The 21,980-nt window shown below is 32.5% G+C and overlaps 1 long non-coding RNA gene across 1 annotated transcript in view; it reads left to right on the top strand.

The window, feature by feature from the left end:
- The window catches only part of LOC108520638 (uncharacterized), a 70,474-nt gene that overhangs the window by 34,848 nt on the left and 13,646 nt on the right, over positions 1–21,980 (top strand). The window lies entirely within an intron of this gene.

Raw genomic sequence — 21,980 nt, 5'->3', positions numbered from 1 at the left:
TTGGGTACTGATTATATGGTAGGTATACATTTAACTTTTGTTTTGTTTTCTGAGACGGAGTCTTGCTCTTGTCACCCAGGCTGGAGTGCAATGGCACGATCTCAGCTCACTGCAACCTCTGCCTCTCAGGTTCAAGTGATTCTCCTGCCTTAGCCTCCTGAGTAGCTGGCATTAAATGAGCCTGCCACCACGCCCAGCTAATTTTTGTATTTTTAGTAGAGATGGGGTTTTGCCATGTTGGTCAGGCTGGTCTTGAACTCCTGACCTCATGATCTGCCTGCCTCGGCCTCCCAAAGTGTTGGGATTACAGATGCGAGCCACTGTGCCCAGGCTATCTTTAACTTTTAAAGAAACAGCCAAATACTGTTTCCCAAATGGTAGTACCATTTTACATTCCCATCAGCAGTGTATGAGAGTTTCAGTTCTTCCACATTTCACAGCCTTTTTCAGAGTTAGTCCAAGTTTTAGCCATTGTAATAGGTATGGAATGGTATCTAACTCTCATTTTAATTTGCATTTTCCTAATTACTAATGATGTTCAGCATCTTTTCATAGGACTGTTTGCCATCTGTATATTTTATTAGATGAAGGGTCTGTTGAAATCCATTGCCCACTTTTTAGATTGTTTTTATATTAATGAATTTTCCACATACTTCATTCTAGATACAAGTCCTTTGTCAGATATATGACTTGCAAATATTTTTTACTAGTGGTAACTTGTCTTTTTACCCTATTAACACTGTTTTCTTGAAGAACAGATTTTAATTTAGATGAAGCTTGACTTATCAGTTTGTTCTTTTGTGAAATCTTAGCCTAACAGGTGACTATGATTTTCCTGAGGTTTTGGTAGAAATATTACATTTTTAAGTTTTCTATTTAAGTATATGGTCCATTTTGAATTAATATTTGTATATATAGTAGGTGATGGATTGAAGTTCTTTTTCTCCACGTAAATATTTAAATGTTGAAGCACACTTTATATAAAGACTATACTTTAACCAATGAATTCCTATGCATCTTTGCTGAAAAACGCTTGTTTGTAAATATGCTGCATTAGCATAAATATAAGGAAATAGATTAATCAAACAGAAAAGAGTCCAGACACTGGATATTACAATTAATGTGATTTTATAAGTTTGGAAATTGGTTAGTATTTATTCTCCAACTTTGTTCTTCCTTTTCAAACTTGTTTTGACTACTCCTTTTTTTTGCATTTGCAAGTGAATTTTAGAATCTGTCTTTCAATTTTCAAAAAAATGCTATAATTTGTTTTGTGATTTTGTTTAACTTATGATGAATTTGGGGAGAATTGGCATGTTAACTGTAGTGAGTCTGGAATTATCATATTTTTTTTTCTCAATTCTTTAATTTTTATTATTAATATTTTATAATTATAACTACACATTTCACATTTTTGTCAGATTTATCCTTCTGTATTTTAAATTTGTGACACTATTGATAATGATAGCTTAAAATATTTCATTTTTGATTGTTTCTGGCATTTATAATTGATTTTATATTGGTTTTACATCCTGTAGCTTTGCAAAAGTCACATTTTACTTCTAGTACCATTTTTTGTTGATTCTCTCAGAATTTCTACACATACAATGTTTTCTGCAAATAATGGCAGTTGGATTTCTTCTTTTCCTATCTTGATGGTTTTATTTCTTTTTTCTGCCTTATTGCTATAGCTAGCACCTTTAATAATGTGTTGAAAAGATGTGAACATGCAAGTATTTATTCTTGTCTTGTTTCTGATCTAAGAGGGAAAGCATTCAGTCTTTTATCATTAAGTATCCTGCAGGTTTTTGCTAACTGTCTTTATCAGGTTAAGGAAATTGCCTTCTATTCCTACTTTGCTGTACATTTTTTTTTTTATCAGAAATGGGTGTTTATGTCCAGTGCATTTCCTGCCTTAATTTATATGATTATCAGAAATTTCTATTTTACTTTGTTAGTATCGTGATTTTAGTATTTTTAATTTAGTTAACGGTATATATTGTATGAATATACTATCTTTTTGTCCATTCGTAAGTTCATGGACTTTGGGATTTTTTCTAGGTTTTGTCTATTAAGAAAAATGCTGCAGTGAATGAACATTCATAGGGTCTTTATGTGAACATATGTTTTTATTTTCCTTGGATATATTCCTAGCAGTGTATAGTTTGGTTGTATGATAAGTTTTTGCTTAACTGTTTCAGAAACTGCCAAATGTTTTCCAGAACGTTGGTAACATTTTAGAATTTATACTAGAAAATTTTGATACTAGAAATTTCATTCCTTGATGTCCTCATCAATACAGCATTGTCTATCTCTTTGATCATAGACATTCTAGACTGTGTGTAGTGGCATTTTGTGGTTTTGTTTTGTATTTCTGAAATGACTAATAATGTTGAACTTGATTTTATGTGTTCATGCCTTGAAAATGATTTGTTGGGTGTGTAAAATGTATCTTTTTTTTCAGTTTTTTGTTGCTATTTTAAATTGTATTTTTCAAACTTTTGTTTTCTACTCTGTTTGACATATAAAAATAAAATTCGTTTTAGTATATTGATCTTATATTCATTCACTTTGGTGAACGCTTACTAAATTCTGTTTGTAGATTTGCTTGGATTTTTAAATGCAGTTAATTATATTACATGCAAAGAAGCGCAGTTTTATTCCTTTTTCAATATTTTTCCCCCTTATTGTGATGTTGAGACCTCTATTTCTGGTCTGAATAACAGTGATGATAATAGATATCCTTATCAGGTAGGATGTTTATTATAATTTATGGAATATTCCTTGTATCAAATTAAGCAAATTCCTATTGTATTTTGTGACAAGGTTATATCATGAATAACTTTATTTTACATTATTAAATACTAAGTTACATTAGTAGATTTTCTCATGTTAAACATCTTTTCTTTCTGGGCTAAACCAAACTTAGTCATGGCATATTAGTATTTGGATACTGCTAAATATTAGTTGTTTATATTTTAATTTAGAATATTTTTAGTATGAATGAAGATGGTCTGTCTTTTTTGTATGTTATTTTTTCTAAATAAATGACCTATGACTGCAGTTTTTTAAAATTATTTTCTGGCCAGGCACGGTGGCTCACACCTGTAATCCCAGCACTTTGGGAGGCCGAGAAGGGTGGATCACGAGGTCGGGAGATGGAGACCATCCTGGCTAATGTGGTGAAACCCCATCTCTACTAAAAATAAAAAACAAAAACAAAATTAGCCGGGTGTGGTGGCAGGCACCTGTAGTCCCAGCTACTCAGGAGACTGAGGTGGGAGAATGTCGTGAACCTGGGAGGCAGAGCTTGCAGTGAGCCGAGATTGCACCACTGCACTCCAGCCTGGGTGACACAGCGAGACTCCGTCTTAAAAAAAAAAAAAGAAAATTTCCATTCTATTTGCAATTGTGGTAATAGCTTTTAAAATGAATTTGGAACAATGCTTTATCTTCTTTCAAAACGGGAATAGTTAAATCTTTAAATAAAATTAAGTATTTCAACAAAATTTTGGGTCTAGTGCTTTTAATTGGTGGTTATTTTATTTATGTTTTGCTATTTCATAACATCAGCTTTTGGTTTTATTTACCTTTTCTGTGGATCATGTTTTCTAGTTCATCAGTTTCAGGTTTTGTGTTTAATAATTTTCTTCTCTTATATACTGTTTGCTGTTGTTTTGCCCACATTTGCTATAAGATTTTAAAATTATCATTATTTTTTACAGAATTTATGAATTCCAGTTTTATCTTTAAAAACATAATTATGTTCTTAATTTAAAGTAATTTTTATTTTTTAACTTTAATTTTAGGTTCAGGGCTGCATGTGCAGCCTGTTATATAGGTAAATTGCATGTTGTGGAGGTTTGGTGAGCAGATTATTTCATCTTCCAGGTAATAAGCATAGTACTTGATAGGTAGTTTTCAGATCCTCACCCTCCTCCAATCCAGAAAACATTTTTTAGCTATTCTTAATTTTTAAAAAATTTTATTGAGAATGTGGCAAATAAAATCCCAAATTTTGTTAAGACATTTTTGCCCTTTATGACACGTTTGACAGTGTTTGGAGGCATTTTTGTTTGTCACAACTGGGGAGTGGGACGTGGGTGCCATGGACATCTCAGGGGTGGAGGCCAGGGATGCTGGTAAATATCCTGCAATGAAAAGGACAACCTCCCCAGAACAAAGAATTATGTGCCCAAAAATATCAACACTATTGAGGTTGAGAAACCCTGATTTAGAGGCTTAATCAAATTTGTATTTGATTTTGGAGAAAATAATAATTGTAGATGGTTTGGTTTTCTTTGTCTAGAAGAGCCATATCATGTCTATTGGTGTCTCTTATGTTCTTGGCACACACTGATGCTCAATGTTTAGATTTTAATTGATCAAGATTGAAAAGATATAATATTCCACTGGGCACTGTGGCTCACACCTGTAATCCCAACACTTTGGGAGGCTGAGGCGGGTGAATCACCTGAGGTGGGGAGTTCAAGACCAGCCTGACCAACATGGAGAAACCCCATCTCTACTAAAAATACAAAATTAGCTAGGCGTGGTAGTGCATGCCTGTAATCCCAGCTACATGGGAGGCTGAGGAAGGAGAATTGCTTGAACCTGGGAGGTGGAGGTTGTGGAGAGCCGCGATCGCGCCATTGCACTCCAGCCTGGGCAACAAGAGCGAAACTCAAGGAAGAAAGAAAAGCAAAGAAAAGTTATAATATTCCAATTTCTTCTTCATGTTTTGTTTTGAATACTTAGGTAAAAACAAACTTTCTTTTATCAGCTGTTTGGTTACTTATTGCTACAGTTCGCATAGGAAAGGCATGATAAAAGTTATAGTTTTTCCCTGTATTTTTTATTTATTCCCTTTACTTACTTTTATGCATGTATGTATTTATTTAAAATAAAAGTTCATTCAATATCTTTCAAAAATGACAATTAGTTTTTGTCACTAATGAACTTATAGATTCATACATGTTTTAGTCCATGTGCAATTATTATTCCTACTGATGCTCAGACTGTGCAATTACTATGTTATTTAAATTGTCTTCATTCTCTAGCTTTTCCACATCATTTTTGTTTTTCTTATTTAAAATATCCTGGGTTTATTTTATAGGGATATATGTTTTGTTTGATTTTTTAAAATTAGAAATTCCTCTTCTATCTTTTTGAGCCTTTAGTTTCTTTTATCTGCCAAAGGAGTAACTAGTTACCATTATGAACACATTATATAATCTCTGTTTATTACAAATATACTAATGTCTAACCCTTTTATATTGAAGACTAACATAATTTTTCTTCTATATCAATGTTGTCCAGTACAAATACAATATGAGCCACATATGTAATTTAAAATTTTCTAGTAGCTTCCTTTAAAAAGTTATAGAAAATGAGTAAAATTAATGTTAATAAAAGTTTTTTTAGCTTAACATATCTAAAATTTTTTTCATTTTAATGTGTAATCAGTTTTAAAAGTCATTAAATCATTAATGAGATATCTTACTTTTTTTGTACTACTGTGTGAAACAAAGTTTACATTCCATACTTACATCACATTTTAATTCAAATCAGTCACTTTTCAACTAGTCAGTAGCCACATATGGCTAGGGGTGACCTTATTGGACAACTCTTCTCTAGATTATATAGGACCCCTGCCTTCTTTTAGAAATATCAAAAGCATAACCATAAAACACTAGGTGGCACCCTTGGGATTGTTGTGAGACCTTTAAAGCTTAATATTTGAAAGGAAATGATGCTTTAAAAAGAAAAGGACAATGACTCTTGTAATAATGTTAATAGAAACTATTCTAATTTTCAAGATTAGATCGAAATTTAAGATGCAAGTCCACATTGTAACTTAAAGCAATTGAGTGCAATGTGGTGTTAACTTAATTGAAAGCAATATGTCACCAGTTGTACTCTATTTACTTAGTAGTTTTCAAAGTTCAGTTTAAAACCAAAACCAAAGGATGCCTCACAAAGGAGGAAAAACATTCAGTGTTAACTAATTTGGCCCTTGTAAACATTGAATTACTCAATATATTCTTAGTAAATACAAAAAGTAGTAGTCAGAAAGTATCACAAAGTACTACTGTTTTTTTTTCTTAAATGCTTTCTTTTAATTGTAATAACAATTTTAACACAGAAAACCTTAAAATGAAAGAAAGAAAACCTTAAAATATGGAAATGCTATATAGATGATATATTTCAAAATGTGGAATTTGCTAATTCTTTAAATACATGTAATTTGCAATGCTCACACCACTAATTATTGTGTTTTAATATATTTCCAAGTAATTGAACACATTTTATTTCATCTTTTACTCTTTAAAAAATTACTGTTTTATATTGAATTTCTTTTTTTAGAGTTTCTTTCATTTAGAGTTCATGGTGGAATTTTGTAGTAATAATAAAACTACCTATTTTGAGAGTAGGAAATTTAAGTTGAAAAAGATGACTTAAAGTAGTATGTCAGTTTAATTACTTAAAATAGTATGTCATAGAAAACAATGAAACCAATTAAAACTTGAATTGGCCCTTATATTTAATGGAATTATCCTGGTTTTCTACAACTGAATAAAATATTTTTCTGGTTTTAAACTGAACATATTGTTAGTGAATGTTTTATATTACTTTTTAACCATTGGATATAAATTGCTATTTAAGTAGGATCTGGCTGTTTCCTTTGCAAATGGGGCAGAGTGACCTTAATAAACACCAAGAATCTAAATTCTTATATTTAACAGATTGCAGACATGATGGGTTGAACAGTATCTGACAAGACATAAATGAGTCACATTTTTGGCATTTTGACCTTGTTCTTTGATTCATCAGTGTTTTTATTAAATTTTCTGAAGCCTATATCCCCGTACTTTTAGATTTTTATTTCAGAATTATTTACTCTTTAAGCATATCCAAAATGAAGGATAATAAACATGATTCTAAGAAAATTTAAAATAGCTAAAAGGAAAAAAAATCATAGACTCATTGTAAAAATAATACAAGAAAAGTTTAAGGAAGGAAATAAAATGTCCATAAACCTCCCACCAGGTCCCCCAAGTTGAGTTGTGTAGTGTGTATCCTTTGTAAGGGTACTCAGCTGAGAGCAAGATTGAGAGCTGATATGCTGTACTTTTCTCACTAAGCCATGTACCCTAGTGTGGGGCTGTGTCTGCCTTGAGCCAGAGGTAAATAGTTCTTTATTTGTGTTTAAAATGTTGAATGGTCTACTGAAAGGACTGCCTGCCTTCTAAATAAATCTCTGCATCATGTCCTGAGAATGATTTTATGTCATAGAGGTCATAACATGCGTAGTATTCTTATTGTGAATTTTTTTTCTTGTAGATATATAGCTCATTATTAGCATTTAGTAAATAAAACATAATGTTTCCCAAACTGGTAAAGAACAACCACCAGAATTTAAAATAACGATCATACTAGTTAACACTTATTGAAAACTTACTGTACTAGACTGTTCTCAGCTTTTTATATGTATTAGCTTATGTAATACTCAAATGGGAAGGGTGTGCTTATTATTCCCATTTTATAGATAAGAAAACAGAGATAGAGAAAGCTGAGCTAATTTGTATAAGATCACACAGGAAATAGTAAAGGCAGGTTTCAACCCTCTTAACCATTAAAGAAGTGGAAATTAGTGGTATGGGTAAGCAAAAGTTTTATATGAATGGAATAAAACATTATGCTGAAGGAAATAAGAGGATCTAAACAATTAAAAAATCATACCGTTTTTTCAAATAGGAAATCTTCATCCAAAGATATCGTAACTTCCCAAAATTGATACAAAATTTTATGTAATTCCATTATAGAATTTCATTAAACTGAGTTTTCTGAAAGGCATGCATTCCAATAAATTACCTTAAGGTTCAAATTTAAAAATACACTTTTAGAATATTCAGTTAGATTACAAACAGGAAGAATAGTAAGAAATTCCTACTTTAATAGATATCCAAACAAACTGTAACTCTAACTGTATCCACTGGCTCCCATACTTTTATTAGAATATGCCACTGAATCTATGAACAAGATGGAGTATAAGATTAAGTTCCTGATAATTTGGGAATTTATATGGTACTATGGTTTGAATGTTTGTTGCCTCCAAAACTCATGCTAAAATTTAATTGACACTTTAACAATATTAAGACATGGGACTTTTTTTTTTTTTTTTTTGAGATGGAGTCTTGCTCTGTTGCCCAGGCTGGAGTGCAGTGGCCCTATCTGCAAGCTTCGCCTACGGGTTCACGCCATTCTCCTGCCTCAGCCTCCTGAGTAGCTGGGACTACAAGTGCCTGCCACCATGCCTGGCTTATTTTGTTTTTGTATTTTTAGTAGAGACGGGGTTTCACCGTGTTAGCCAGGATGGACTTGATTTCCTGACCTCGTGATCTGCCCTTCTTGGCTTCCCAAAGTGCTGGGATCGGGACCTTTAAGAGGTGACTAGGCCTTGAAAACTCCACCCTCATAGGTGGGATTTGTGCTGTTATTGAAAGGCAAGTTAAGTCCCCTCTTATTCTCTCTTGCCCTTTGGCCTTCTGCCATGGGATGACATAGCAAGAAGGCCCTCACCAGATGCCAGCTGTTTGGTCTTTTACTTCTCAGCCTTCAAAACTGTGACCCCATAAATTTTTATTTATTATAAATTGTTCAGTATGTGATATTTTGTGGTATTCTGTTATAGCAGCACAAAACAGACTAAGACATATGGCAAGTCATTTTATTTGTATGTCTTAATTACTTAGTTTGCTTTTTTTTAGATATCTCAAACTTTATGATAGATTATAACATTTACTACTTTTCTCTCTCAAGTACTCTATCCCCAGCTAATATTCCAACCCTAACAAAAATGACTTCTCCAGATATCACAAGCCTTTTATTTCCATCCTAACACTTACATAGTATACAATTATCTCAGTTGTTTTCTGTTTTTAATTTGAATTTAGGTTTTTAAGTAAAATGAAATTTTACTAGAAAGAAATTCTTTGAACACAGGACCTTGTTTTATTGGATCTCCATACTTAGAAATCTGCATGACTCATAACAGACCTTCAGTTATGTTTAATGCTAGTAGACTCATATAAATTATTAATAAATAAGTGAATATACATTTATTGTAGCTGTATGTGCAAGCATTTTATTGTTGGGGTACTTGAGCAAAATGTCTGGAGATCATATTGTAGATTATCAAGTAAAAGTTGCTTTAAGTTTATTATGGACATAAGGTAATACTGTTATATCATTGAAAAACTTTAAGCATCAGTCTTTTATTTGAAAAATAATGAATTTCAAGGTTTGTTTTCTTAACCTGTTGAACATTTCTTTCAAATGAAACTAAATAGATGACCATTTATCATTGCAGGATAATTGAAAGTTTAGTGATTTTGAGCTACTATGAAGTAAAAAAAAAAAGGTGACTTCTGGGGTCATAGCATATTATTAAAATCCCATAAATTAGAAAACTAATGTATGGCATTGGTGATAATCATCTATTCTTTTTTATTTATTTATGTAAAAAATTTATTTGTAAGACTGAATGAATTTAAATGTGTATCTTAGGTCAGACAATTAGTAGTTTTCAGAGTTTGAATTACGACTGTGTTTTTTGCTATGATATGATATCTAGCAAATGTTGAACCTGTAAAACTTGTGCAATAGATTTTATTTTTGAAATTGTTCTAAATGTTTCAGGTTCAATAGAAATTCTTAATAATTTTAAACATAGTACAGTTGAGCAAACAAGGAAAAAATAGTATTTATTAAATATTTACATACAAAACAATTTTATATTAATAATTTCTAATAATTTCAGTATTCCCAAGGGTGACATATTTTTTCTCATTAAATTACTTTCTGGAGGATTCGACTGTTAGAGCTTGGAGAGACTGTCATTTACTTGCATTTACTGACTTGTGTTTATTTATTCTACATATATTTATTGACTAGCTACAATGTTAGACTCTGGATAACGAAGTGAACAAAATGGTTTTTCCTCTATTGAAGCTTATACACTACTAGAGAAAATAAATATTAAACCAGTTATATGATTTTCTTAGGTGTGATTTTCGTAAGAACTCTGAATGAGAATTGTAGAGTTTTGGGAATGTATTCCCAAATTTTATAGAGCTTAGGGAATATATTACAAGAGGGCCTGACCTAATTTGTGGGATAGGGAGTAGTTGAGGTAAGGGAATGATTGAGTTTTGATTTGAAGAAATGACTTGATAAGGTGTGATAGTGTGAGGATAGATAGGAAGAAGTGAAACCAAAAGGGACAGCATGTACAAAGATTTGTGGCTAGAAAGAACATGGAATGTTTGAGTTACTAAAAGAAAACCAACATTGAAACACCTAGAATATACAAAGCAAAAATAGGAAGCTTACAAGATCTGCAAGATCCAAACAATGCTGTGCTTTATAGAACATGTAAGATATGGTCTTTATCATAAGAAAAATAGGATGCCATTGAAGGACATTTAGAGGAGAGAAAAATGTTACATTTTGCTTTTATTTATTTATTTTTTTGAGATGGAGTCTCGCTCTGTCGCCCAGGCTGGAGTGCAGTGGCCGGATCTCAGCTCACTGCAAGCTCCGCCTCCCGGGTTTATGCCATTCTCCTGCCTCAGCCTCCCGAGTAGCTGGGATTACAGGCGCCCGCCACCTCGCCCGGCTAGTTTTTTTGTATTTTTTTAGTAGAGACGGGGTTTCACCGTGTTCGCCAGGATGGTCTCGATCTCCTGACCTCGTGATCCGCCCGTCTCAGCCTCCCAAAGTGCTGGGATTACAGGCTTGAGCCACCGCGCCCGGCCACATTTTGCTTTTAAAATAATCAGTCTGCTTTCAGTATGTAAAGCAGCTTGGTGGGGTCAATAGAGCATAAAAGAGACCATTTTTGGTTTATTTTTTGAGGCATGTTCCTAAAGCTATCTGTAAAATATCACTACAGCACATTGAGACTATTAAAATACTTGTGCTTTTATTCACATGGGTTTTTATCATTTACTAAACAATAGTCTAAGTTTTCAGATACTTATATTTATAATCGTACCATTGTTTAAATGTTTTTGGACTCTTGATATTGTTGTCAAAGTCTGTATGTATCCTTTACAGACTCCTCAGGATGGCTGACTATAAGATCATAAACATATGTTTATTAACAAACATATGAATATAAATATACATATGAGAATCTAACTTTTGAAATCCTTCAGAATTCTTTCAGAAATAACTACAGTGAATAAGGAAGTAAAATAACTTTATCGAATGCCTTTATTTTATCAGACAGTCTTCTCTAAGCCAAATACACACTCACATAATTATGTTTAATTCACAGAATAATCCTATGACATAGGCGGTTTTATCCGTGTTGTACCACTGGGTCTCATTGAACTTAATTAACTTGCATAAAATTACTTAGTTGTTACATGGAAGATTACAACCAAGATCTCCTTAAATAGTATAGATGATGCTAAATTAAAACGGAAACAGTAACTCAGTGAAAAAGCAAATTATTAAGCTGCAGTTTGTTTCTCAAAAAATTCAAATATAAAATTTCAGAAACAAGTCAAAATTTATATCTAAGATTCTTGTTTCCAATTAGTTGAAGTTTACATGAGCAGTGCCATTGATATAGCATATGCAAATCAGGCTTATTTTTATTTGTTATCCTAACATGCCTGCCATCTTGCATCTCAGATACAAAGATATTTCCAATATATACCTTGATGATTTTTATCACTGGTTACTATCTTCTTAAAAAATACATTATTTCCTGAAGATTTTGTTGCAAGAGTAAAGCAAATCTTAACTATTCACTACTTGCTGTTCATCATTCCAAGCATAAAATGTACTCAGAAACTTTCTTCTTAGTTTAAGTTCTCTTTCAAAATGTCTTTTTATGCATATACATTTTTAGTCATCACTTTCCACCTAATCATTAGTTTTTTATATCTGACTTCTTTAAACATCTTGTATAGGTTAAAAGCCTTTTCTCTTTATATATATATATATATTTTGCTTAAACTCCTTTTTTCATGCAATGTGTTTTACTCATCAGCTTAATTTAGTACATGATTTGTTCTTGTAGTAAATAGCAGACACTTTTTTGCACTATGGCTGCTAGACCAGTATTGACTAAACAACCTTAAAAAAATCAACTTCTGCACGTTGAAACTTAACCCTGGGCATATTCTGGTCATGTAAGACTAGGATGAGAGACCCATTATCTTGTATGTTTTTGTTAGCCTATATCTGAGAAGTTTGTGTATTAGGAATGAAATATGCCATTTTTGGAGAGAAACATAAATACAGTTGACCCTTGAACCCCATGGGGTGTAGAGGCACCAACCCTGCATATAGTCGAAAATCTGCATATATCTTTTTACTCTCCCTGAACTTAACTGCTAATAAATACTATTGGCCAGAAACCTTACCAATAACATAAACAGTTGATTCACATATGTTTTGTATGTTATATGCATTATATACTGTGTTCTTACAGTAAAGTAAGCTAGAGAAAAGAAAATATATTAAGAAAGTCATAAGGAAGAGAAACTATGTTTACTATAAGTAGAAGTGGAAATGGATCGTCATAAAGGTCTTCATTCTTAATGTCATCATGTTGAGTAGACTGAGGATGAGCAAGAGGAGGGGTTGGTCTTCCTGTCTCAGAGGTGGCAAAGGTGGAAGAAAATTCACATATGAGTGGACTTGCATAGTTCAAACCTGTGTTGTATAGGGTCATCTGTATATCAATCTATTTAATGTGTAGGTATACATCACGTGAAAAACATGTTGAAGATCAAGGATTAAAACAAAGAAACTCTCCGAACACTGGTTTACATTTTTTTTTTTGGCCCAATAGTAGAAATACTGCATGTTCATTCTAGAAAAGAGACAAATAAAATAAAATAAAATTACTAATTTCTCTACCTAGAGAAAATGGTTACTAAATTGTATTCGTTTTCCAGTCATTTATCCACTGATATTCTGTGTTAGGGTGAGTAATGCACCCCCAAAGATGTCTACATCCTCCCAAGAACCTGTGATACATACTTTCCTTAAATGATAAGAGGAAGTTAGCATATATGCTTAAACTAAGGATTTTGAGAGAAACTATTCTGGATTATCCTGGTGTGCTCAGTGTAATAACAAGTATTCTTATGAAAGGGAAGTGGAGTAAATTTGACTACAGTAGTAGAAGATGTGATGATGGAAGCAAGTGGAGAGATGTGAGGGAAGGGACCATGAGCCAACAAATGAGGACAGGCTTTGGAAGCTGGAAAAGGCAACTTTTACCATACATTGATTATTCTTATATGAAAGAATTATTACTAATGTGTTTACCAAATGATGATTTTCTATTTCATCATTTCTTTTATATCTGTTAACTGTTAGGCAGAGCTGTTCCTTCTCCCTGCTCATTAATTTGTTTATTTATTTATTTATATCAGTATGGACTTATGGATATCTATTTAATTTTATGATTTATATGAAATTACTGTCGTTATTTATTTTGTAGCTCAAATTGTTCTAGATCTGGTCATTAAGATTCCCCCTCAATTTGGCTTCTGTGTTTTTTAACATGACTCCATCATTTGTTGAGTGCATCCTTATTTTCTAGCATTACAAGATATTTCAGGCTTACCTTGTACTTTCCATCTTCCAGCCCTGGAATCAACTAGTTCCCATTTCCCCAAGATGCCATGGTTTCTTATATTGGAGAATAATGTTTAGAAACCAAATTAGGAATTATATATGCTCATTGGTTCTGGAGTTTTATTCTTTCTTTCCTTTAAAAATTTTATGGGTTTCCTGACCCATGCACTAGGGTATAACAATGGTATTACCCTATACCTTGTCATTAATAACATTACCTATGAAATATCAAATTCAAATATCTTACCACCTTTAGTCCATCTTGCTCACTAAGTACCAATGCCATAATTATTCAAACTCATTGAAATTTGTAATTCATTAACCCTACTTGTTTTCTCATTTTCACCCTAAGTGCCCTGCTGTCTTCTTTTATGCCCTTAACCATGTGAGGTTTTATGGTCCATTATAGTTATCAGTCCTTAACTAATACTGCATATTTTCCTCCCACTCCTGTTTCTTCTATTTGTGCAGCAAAACTCAAACTCTTGTTAACCCAACTCTTCACTACTCTGTGTCTGAACTTTCTTCACCCTCACATTGCTGGGGGGAAAAAAATCATATAGCTGTGTTGACTGGTTGGTCTTGAACTTTATCAAAGGAAAATGCAAAACTACCTGGTAGTTTTCCTGCATTTCCCTTTTAATATTCTCCAAAGAAGTGTTTTAAAACTTCATCTCTATTCTCAAACCTTTATCTGCATGAGCTAATAATTTTACCTCCTGCTTCATTGAAAAAGTATAAGCAGAGGCGAGAGAATGGCTTGAACCTGGGAGGCAGCGGAGCTTGCAGTGAGCTGAGATCTGGCCACTGCACTCCAGCCCAGGGGACACAGCGAGACTCCGTCTCAAAAAAAAAAAAAAAAAAAAAAAAAGAAAAGAAAAGAAAAGTATAAGCAAATAGATGGGAATATCCCCATTTTTTTCACCACGACAATCAACAAACTTTTTTACACTTATACTTATTTTCTCTGCCTTTAGTTTATTATCAAGGAAAGAATGCGTCTGTTCCTAACAAAAGCCTAGTTTTCAATTTGTTTTGCTCTAAACTTTATTCCTTTAACTCTATAAGGGCCTTTGCTCTTCCATTTCTCCCTTATCAACAGTTGCTCAGACTCTACTGGACCAATTTCCTTAGCACACGTATACGTGTTTTAATATATCTTATGTTAAAAATAAAATTTTTCTACTCCCTTGTACTTCTCCAACTATTGCACCATTTCTGTATTTTCTTTCAGATCAGCCCTTCCCAAAATAGTTGCCTAAACTTGTCACCAAATCTTTACCACCCATTTCCTCTTCAATCCCCACAACTCCATAGACGTTGCTTTTCTAAGGAAGCATACCACAGAATCAAACAGTTGAAACAGTCTATTTCTTGACTTTCCTATCATACTTTCCAATTTCTCCTACTCTGTCACTGACTGCACCGTTTTAGTCTTTTTTACTTTTTTTTTCCCACTTGACTTTATCAGTTTCCATAGTTTTAAGTAGCATCTAAATTTTGATGTTCCAAAACTTGTAGTTTTGATCACTTTTCTGAGCTGCAAACTGATTTCTCTGACTTTGTTTGATACTATCATTTAGATATTTTATTAGAAAATCATATTTAATATTTTCAAAACAGAACTCTTGGTTTTTCCTCATTTTCCAAAATTTTATTCTTTACTCAGACTTCCTCATTTCAGTAAATGTACATAATGCCTATATACTTACTCTTGTCAAATATCTGAAAGCCCTTTGATTCCTGATTCCAAAACCTTCTTTGAGTCCCCTTGTCTGATACTCTCCTTCCTCCCCTTACTTTGTGAGGGTGTTTAGTAGTTCAGTTGGATTTCCTTATACAATATATCTCAAAGATATATATCTTTCTCTGTTCTACTTCTCCGACCCCGTCCAAGGCACTGTCATTTTGAGTCTGGTCCTTTTTAGAAGCCTCCTTGAGTAGTTTTCCCATTTTCAATTTTGATTTTCTTCAGACTTTTTCCAATCTGCCACCAGGGTGACATTTAAAAATTAGAAATCAGACCATCTCATTCCCTAGCTTGAGATCTTCTCATGGTTTTCCTCATGTAGCCCTTACCTACTTTCTGACTTTGTCTCTTGCAACTCTCCAAAAATTGTTCTAAGCACAGTGGAATTATTTTTTTTTCCTCAAAGAGCGCAACCTCATTTTCATTTGTCTTTGCACTCACTCTCTTTCTCTGTCTCTCTCTCTGTCTCTCTCTCTCTCTCTCTCTCTCTGTGTGTGTGTGTGTGTCTGTGTGTGTGTGTGTGTTTGGCCAGGAACTTTTTCACTGATTGTTTACATGACTTGCTTCTCATTTTTTGTTTATAATTTCAGATGTTATTTCCTTTTATGTGCCTTTTGTAAAGCAACCTTCTCTGAACCTATAATACGGATTGGTAAGCTTTTGCTGTAAAGGGCCAAATAATAGATATTTTAGGCGTGGCAGGCCAGATGGTCTCTATTGTTCCTACTAAACTCTGCCAATGGAGCAGACAGGCAACCATAGACAATGTGTAAATGATTAGTGGTAGCTGTGTTATCATAAACTATCTACAAAAACAGGCTGTGGACCAGATTTGTTGTGCGGGCAGTAATTTGTAACACCTATTCCAAAACATTACCTTGCTATCTTTATAGCATATACCACTCTCTTAAAATGTCTTATTTGTGTGATTATTATTGGTTTTCTCATCTATTAATAGAACGCAAACTCCGTCGGAACAAGGTCTTTGATTCCTCACTTCTCTCTTCTATGTGTCTATAATTCTGATTGGAGTTTTGTTAATTTAAAAGATTAATCTGAGGAGAACATATATATATTTTTAAGTGTTAAAATTTAGAATGTTCCTTAGCAATCTATTTATCATGTGTCGTTACATCTTCTTTTATGACCTAAAATAGATTTTGTAGTTTTGTAAATTAAAGATTTATTTAGTTTATTTCTGGGATTTCATTTGGCTTGGAAATTTTTATTAGTTTGTTATTCAGAATAGTATTTTTCAACCATTACATTTTCTGTTGAATGTAAAACCTCTATTGATGTAAAAGAAAAGCTATTGATGATTATATGTGTTTAAGTTTTTGCATTTTTTGGGTGATTTGACATCACCAAATTATTATATTGATGATTTATAGTGATGTCATTAATGATGCATTTTTGGTCTCAAAGTCTATAACTGATTATAATTACACCTGTTTCTTTTGATTAGCATTTGCCTGATGTGTCTTCCTTCATCCTTTCAGTCTTTGTGGGCTCTATTATTATAGGCATATCTCTTAAAAATAGAAGACTTTGATTTTGCTTTTCCTAATCTGTAAATTTTGTGATTAATGATGAGTTGAATCCATTTATTTTGGTGTTATTATTCATATCTTTGAATCAATTTCTACTATTTTAATGTTTTAGTTTATATTTTACTTTTATACATTTGTTTTAAGCCTTTTATAGTTTTTTTGGAGGTGGAAACATACTGATATCCCCCTCCTATAAGATAAGCATTTTAGCATTCTTTTATTTTTAGCATAACTTTTAGCATAACTTTTTTTTTGGAATTCTTGTATACTATATTTTTTGGAATTCTAATATCACAGTGTTTTGATATTCTCTAGACTTTCTATTCTTGGTTGTTATGGATATGCATTTTTCTTTGGTCACTGCAATTTTTACAAAGATAACAAATTCACCAAGGTATTTTATCAGCCCCATGTCCGTATCTCGTGGTATACTTTTTGCTACACATTCTATATTTATCTCCTCTCAAGTCTTTAATCAAAAATTGTTTTAACGGAAGTCTGCGTGTCAAAGCTTCTGAAGTCTGTATGCCTCAGAGTATTTATTATTCCTTCATATTTGAGTGTATGCAACTAATAAAGTAGACCTAATATGTGGAGCAAAAATTGATTAAGCTACAATAAAAAATTAAACATACCTCTTTAGAGTATTAATAGATCAAGCAGACAAAATTCAGAAAGAATATCAAAGATCTGAAGAACACAGTTAATAGAAATATGAATTATAGCCATAAAGATTAAAAAGAGGATTTCAATTTGCATTTATTTTACAGATGATATAATTGTTTCCATAAGAAATCGAAGTGTCTACAGGCAGATTATCAGAAATAACAGGAATGTTTGTCAGGTTGTTGGAGACAAGATTAATATTAAAGTGCCTTCTTAGACATGTTGCTCTACCAGCTGTTAGGGCTAACTAGAGAGTTACAGTAATTAAGGCAGTGTAGAGTTGTTTTTGTTTTGTTTTTTGGTCACAGGGATAGGCATAATCACTGATGTAATAAGATCGTCTCAAAATAAAAGCTGTAGGTATTTATATATTAGCATTTAAGTCTTATCTGGCTACATTACTGAATTGTTTATTATTTCATAGCTTCTTAGTTGTTTTATATTAATTTCTTGGTAAACACTGATTCTAGGCAGAAAGAGACAACTTTGTTTTCTTTTTAAAAATACTCATATTTCTGTGTAATTATATTTTTGTAATTTACCTCTGTCATCTGTTCACCTTTTGTCTTTGCTATTTTCATATTTGTATTTGTCTCTTAGTTGTAATGTGTGTGTGAGTTTTTTTTTTTCAAAGTTGATATGTAGATTATGTCCTTTTAGGACATCTGTTTACTTGAAATTTTTATTTTATTTTATTTTATTTTATCTTATTTTATTTTATATTTTTAAGATGAGTCTTGCTCTGTCACCCAGGATGCAATGCAGTGGTGCCATCTTGGCTCACTGCAACTCTGCCTCCCAGGTTCATGCAATTCTCCTGCCTTAGCCTCCCGAGAAGCTGGGCTTACAGGCATGCACCACCATGCCAGTCTATTTTTGTATTTTTAGTAGAGATGGGGTTTCACCATGTTGGCCAGGCTGGTCTCGAACTCCTGACCTCAGGTGATCTGCCCACCTTGGCCTCCCAAAGAGCTGGGATTACAGGCTTGAGCCACTGCACCCGGCCTTGAAATTATTATTTTGTTGTTCATGAATGGGGACAGCATTGCTGAGTATATATTTTCCAAAAATATTACTTCATTGTTTTTCTTTTGACATTTATTTCTGCTTAAGAGCGCTTGGCTGCTGGGCACAGTGACTTATGCCTGTAATCCTAGCACTTTGGGAGACTGGGACGGGTAGATCACCTGAGGTCAGGAGTTTGAGACCAGCCTGGCCAACATGGCAAAACCCCATCTCTACTAAAAAATACACAAACAATTAGCGGGATGTGGGGGCACACGCCTGTAATCCCAGTTACTCAGGAGCTGAGGCACAAGAATCGCTTGAACCCGGGAGGCGGAGGTTTCAGAGAGCCAAAATTGTGCCATTGCACTCCAGCCTGGGTGACAGAGCGAGATTTCGTCTTAAAAAAAAAAAAGTGCACTTGGCATGTTGCCTAATCCTACTCTGTAAATAACTCATTTGTCTGTGTGAGTGTGTGTGTGTGCGTGCGTGTGTGTGTGTGTGTGTGTGCCTGCACATACCTATATGGACATGCCTGGATATCTGTAGTTTTTTTTTTTTTTTTTTAACAATAACTTCATAGAGATATTTTCAAAAAACCATGAAAGTCGCCATTTTAAAGTGTACAATTCAGTAGCTTTTAATATATACACAGTTGTGCAACCATCTGCACTGATTTTGGAACATTTTTATCACTCCAAAAAGAAACCTGTACGTATCGGCAGTCACTTATCATTCTTTTTTCACCAACTAGTGCCTACCATTTATCTTCTGTATGGATTTGTCTATTTTGGACATAACAAATGAAATTATGGAATATGTGGTCTTTTGTGACTGATTTCTTTCATTAGCACAGTATTTTTGAAGTTTATTCATGTTATAGCAGATATCATTACATTATTTCTTTTTATGACAAAATAACATTTTATGTGTGATCATATCACATTTTGTTTACCATTCAGTTGATGGACATAGGTTGTTTTTACATTTTGTCTATTATGAATAATATTGGCATAATATAATATGCTTTTTATATTTATACAAGATACTTCCTTTAAATATTTAGGTTTTCTTCATCATCAGATTTTTTTCTTTATTTAATATATTATATGTGCTACCCTTCATCTCGTTATGATCTCTGCTTTAACTGCATTAGTCATGCATACAGTGAATTTTTCTGTGTAGCATTTCTCTTGAGTGATTTTCATCTCTATTTCTATTTTGGGAGGCTTTTTCATATTTGACCTACATAACACTATTTCGGTCTTATGATGTATTAATCATTCTGTTTTCTGATTCTCATATTAGCTTTTTAAATTTTGCCATTACATTATTACTTTTTTGTTTTCCTTTTGTAATTTATTTAGCTCTCTTTTATTGTAATCTTTGGTGTTATTATCTCATTTTCATCTTTAATTTCATGGAGTCAATGTTTTTTAGATTTTATCTTTCTCAACATGTTTCCCATGGGTATTTTAAATAACTAAAAAAAAACTGTACTTAATTAATTGTATCTACTTCATCTATTAGTATCAAAATGAGATTTTGCTCTTTTCTCTTCTTACCATTTCAAGTCAAAATAATGTAAGAAAAGCAAAATGTTAACTTTTGTATCTTTTGTTTTATGATTAAAAAAAATCTATGCAATTGGAATTTGGAGCCTGAAGTATGAATGACTTTGTATTCTCCTGAAGTTCTACCAAGCTCATACAAAAAGTGAAAGGGGTAAAGAAGAGAGGTCCTTCTTTATATCACTTTTACCTATTTTTATAAACTCGATTTTTATGGTAAAATTGGGAAGATTAAAATAAGCCTAGCTCACTTAATCATCCATAAAAAATTATTACTATACCACATTATTTAAAAAATATAAAAATTATATACTCTGTGAATCCTACAAATTACTTTTATGTGCAACATATTTGAGATTTATCAATGCTAATATATGCAGCTGTAGTGCATTTATTTTACTAATGTAGAATATTTCTACAGATATAACATTTATTCATTTTACTTTTGATGCACATCTAAGTTGTACTTAATTTTCAAAATAATACATAATTCTGGAATTACAATTCTTATACATTTCTACTTGAACTGGAAGTTCCTTGAGGTATACAATTAGAAGTGGAATTGCAGATTTATAAGATTTTTCCCAAATTACACTGCAAATATTTATATTAATTTATGCTCCACCAAGGTATGCAATACTTTTCTTCCACTTCCTCACCAACATTTTGTATTTTTATTCTCTTTAATATTTGCCAATTGGATAGTTTTGAAAATCTATCTTGTTTTTACTTGCATTTTCTTTATGACTTGTTGAAACTTAATATCATTTTACATATTTATTGTGTATTTAATTTTCTCTTCTTTGAATTATTGGTCTTTATCTTTTTCTTATTTTGTAGTTTGTCTTTTTCATATTGTTGACATTTTCTTGATTTATACTAGTTTTAATTTAATAGCTTCTGGATATTAACTTTTTGTACATTATTTATACAGCAAATATCTTCTCATAGTCTATGACTTGGCTCTTGATCTTTGTTAAAAAGGACCTTTATACATTCTTCTCTTTGCTACATGGCACCTACCCTAAAATTGAATATTGACCGCATAATTGGATATAAAACAATACTTGTCAAATGCAAAAGAACTGAAATTACAACAAACACACTATTGGACCATGTAAAAATAGAAATCAAGATGAAGAAAATTGCTCATGAAATTAAACAACATGCTCCGGAATGACTTTTGGGTAAATGATGAAATTAAGGCAGAAATCAAGAAGTTCTTTGAAAATAAGGAGAATAGAGCTAAAATATACCAGAATCTCTGGGACATAGCTAAGGCAGTGTTAAGAGGGAAATTCATAGGGCTAAATGCCCACATCAAAAAGTTAGAAAGATCTCAAATTAACAACCTAACATCACAACTGAAAGAATTAGAGAAGCAAGAAAAAATCAACCCCAAAGTTAGGAGAAGACAAGAAATAACTGAAATTACAGCTGAACTGAAGGAAATCAAGACACACAAAAAAACCATTTAAAAGATAAACAAATCCAGGAGTTGGTTTTTTGAAAATATTAGTAAGATATGTTGCAAGCTAGACTATTAAAGCAGAAAAGAGAGAAGATCCAAATAAATGTAATCAGAAATGATGAAGGGAATACTACCACTGACCCCACAGAAATAAAAAAAAACATCACCTCAATGATCTGATCACCTCAATGCACACAAACTAGAAAACCTAGAAGAGACAGATAAATTCCTAGAGACATGCAACCTCCCAAGACTGAACCAGGAAGAAATTGATTCCCTGAGCACTCCAATAATGAGCT

The sequence above is a fragment of the Rhinopithecus bieti genome, unplaced genomic scaffold (assembly GCF_001698545.2).
Source record: "Rhinopithecus bieti isolate Rb0 unplaced genomic scaffold, ASM169854v2 scaffold_54324, whole genome shotgun sequence".
NCBI classification, from domain to species: Eukaryota; Metazoa; Chordata; class Mammalia; order Primates; family Cercopithecidae; genus Rhinopithecus; species Rhinopithecus bieti.
Note: the sequence above shows the minus strand (reverse complement) of the source record. Positions and strands in the feature narration are given on the sequence as shown.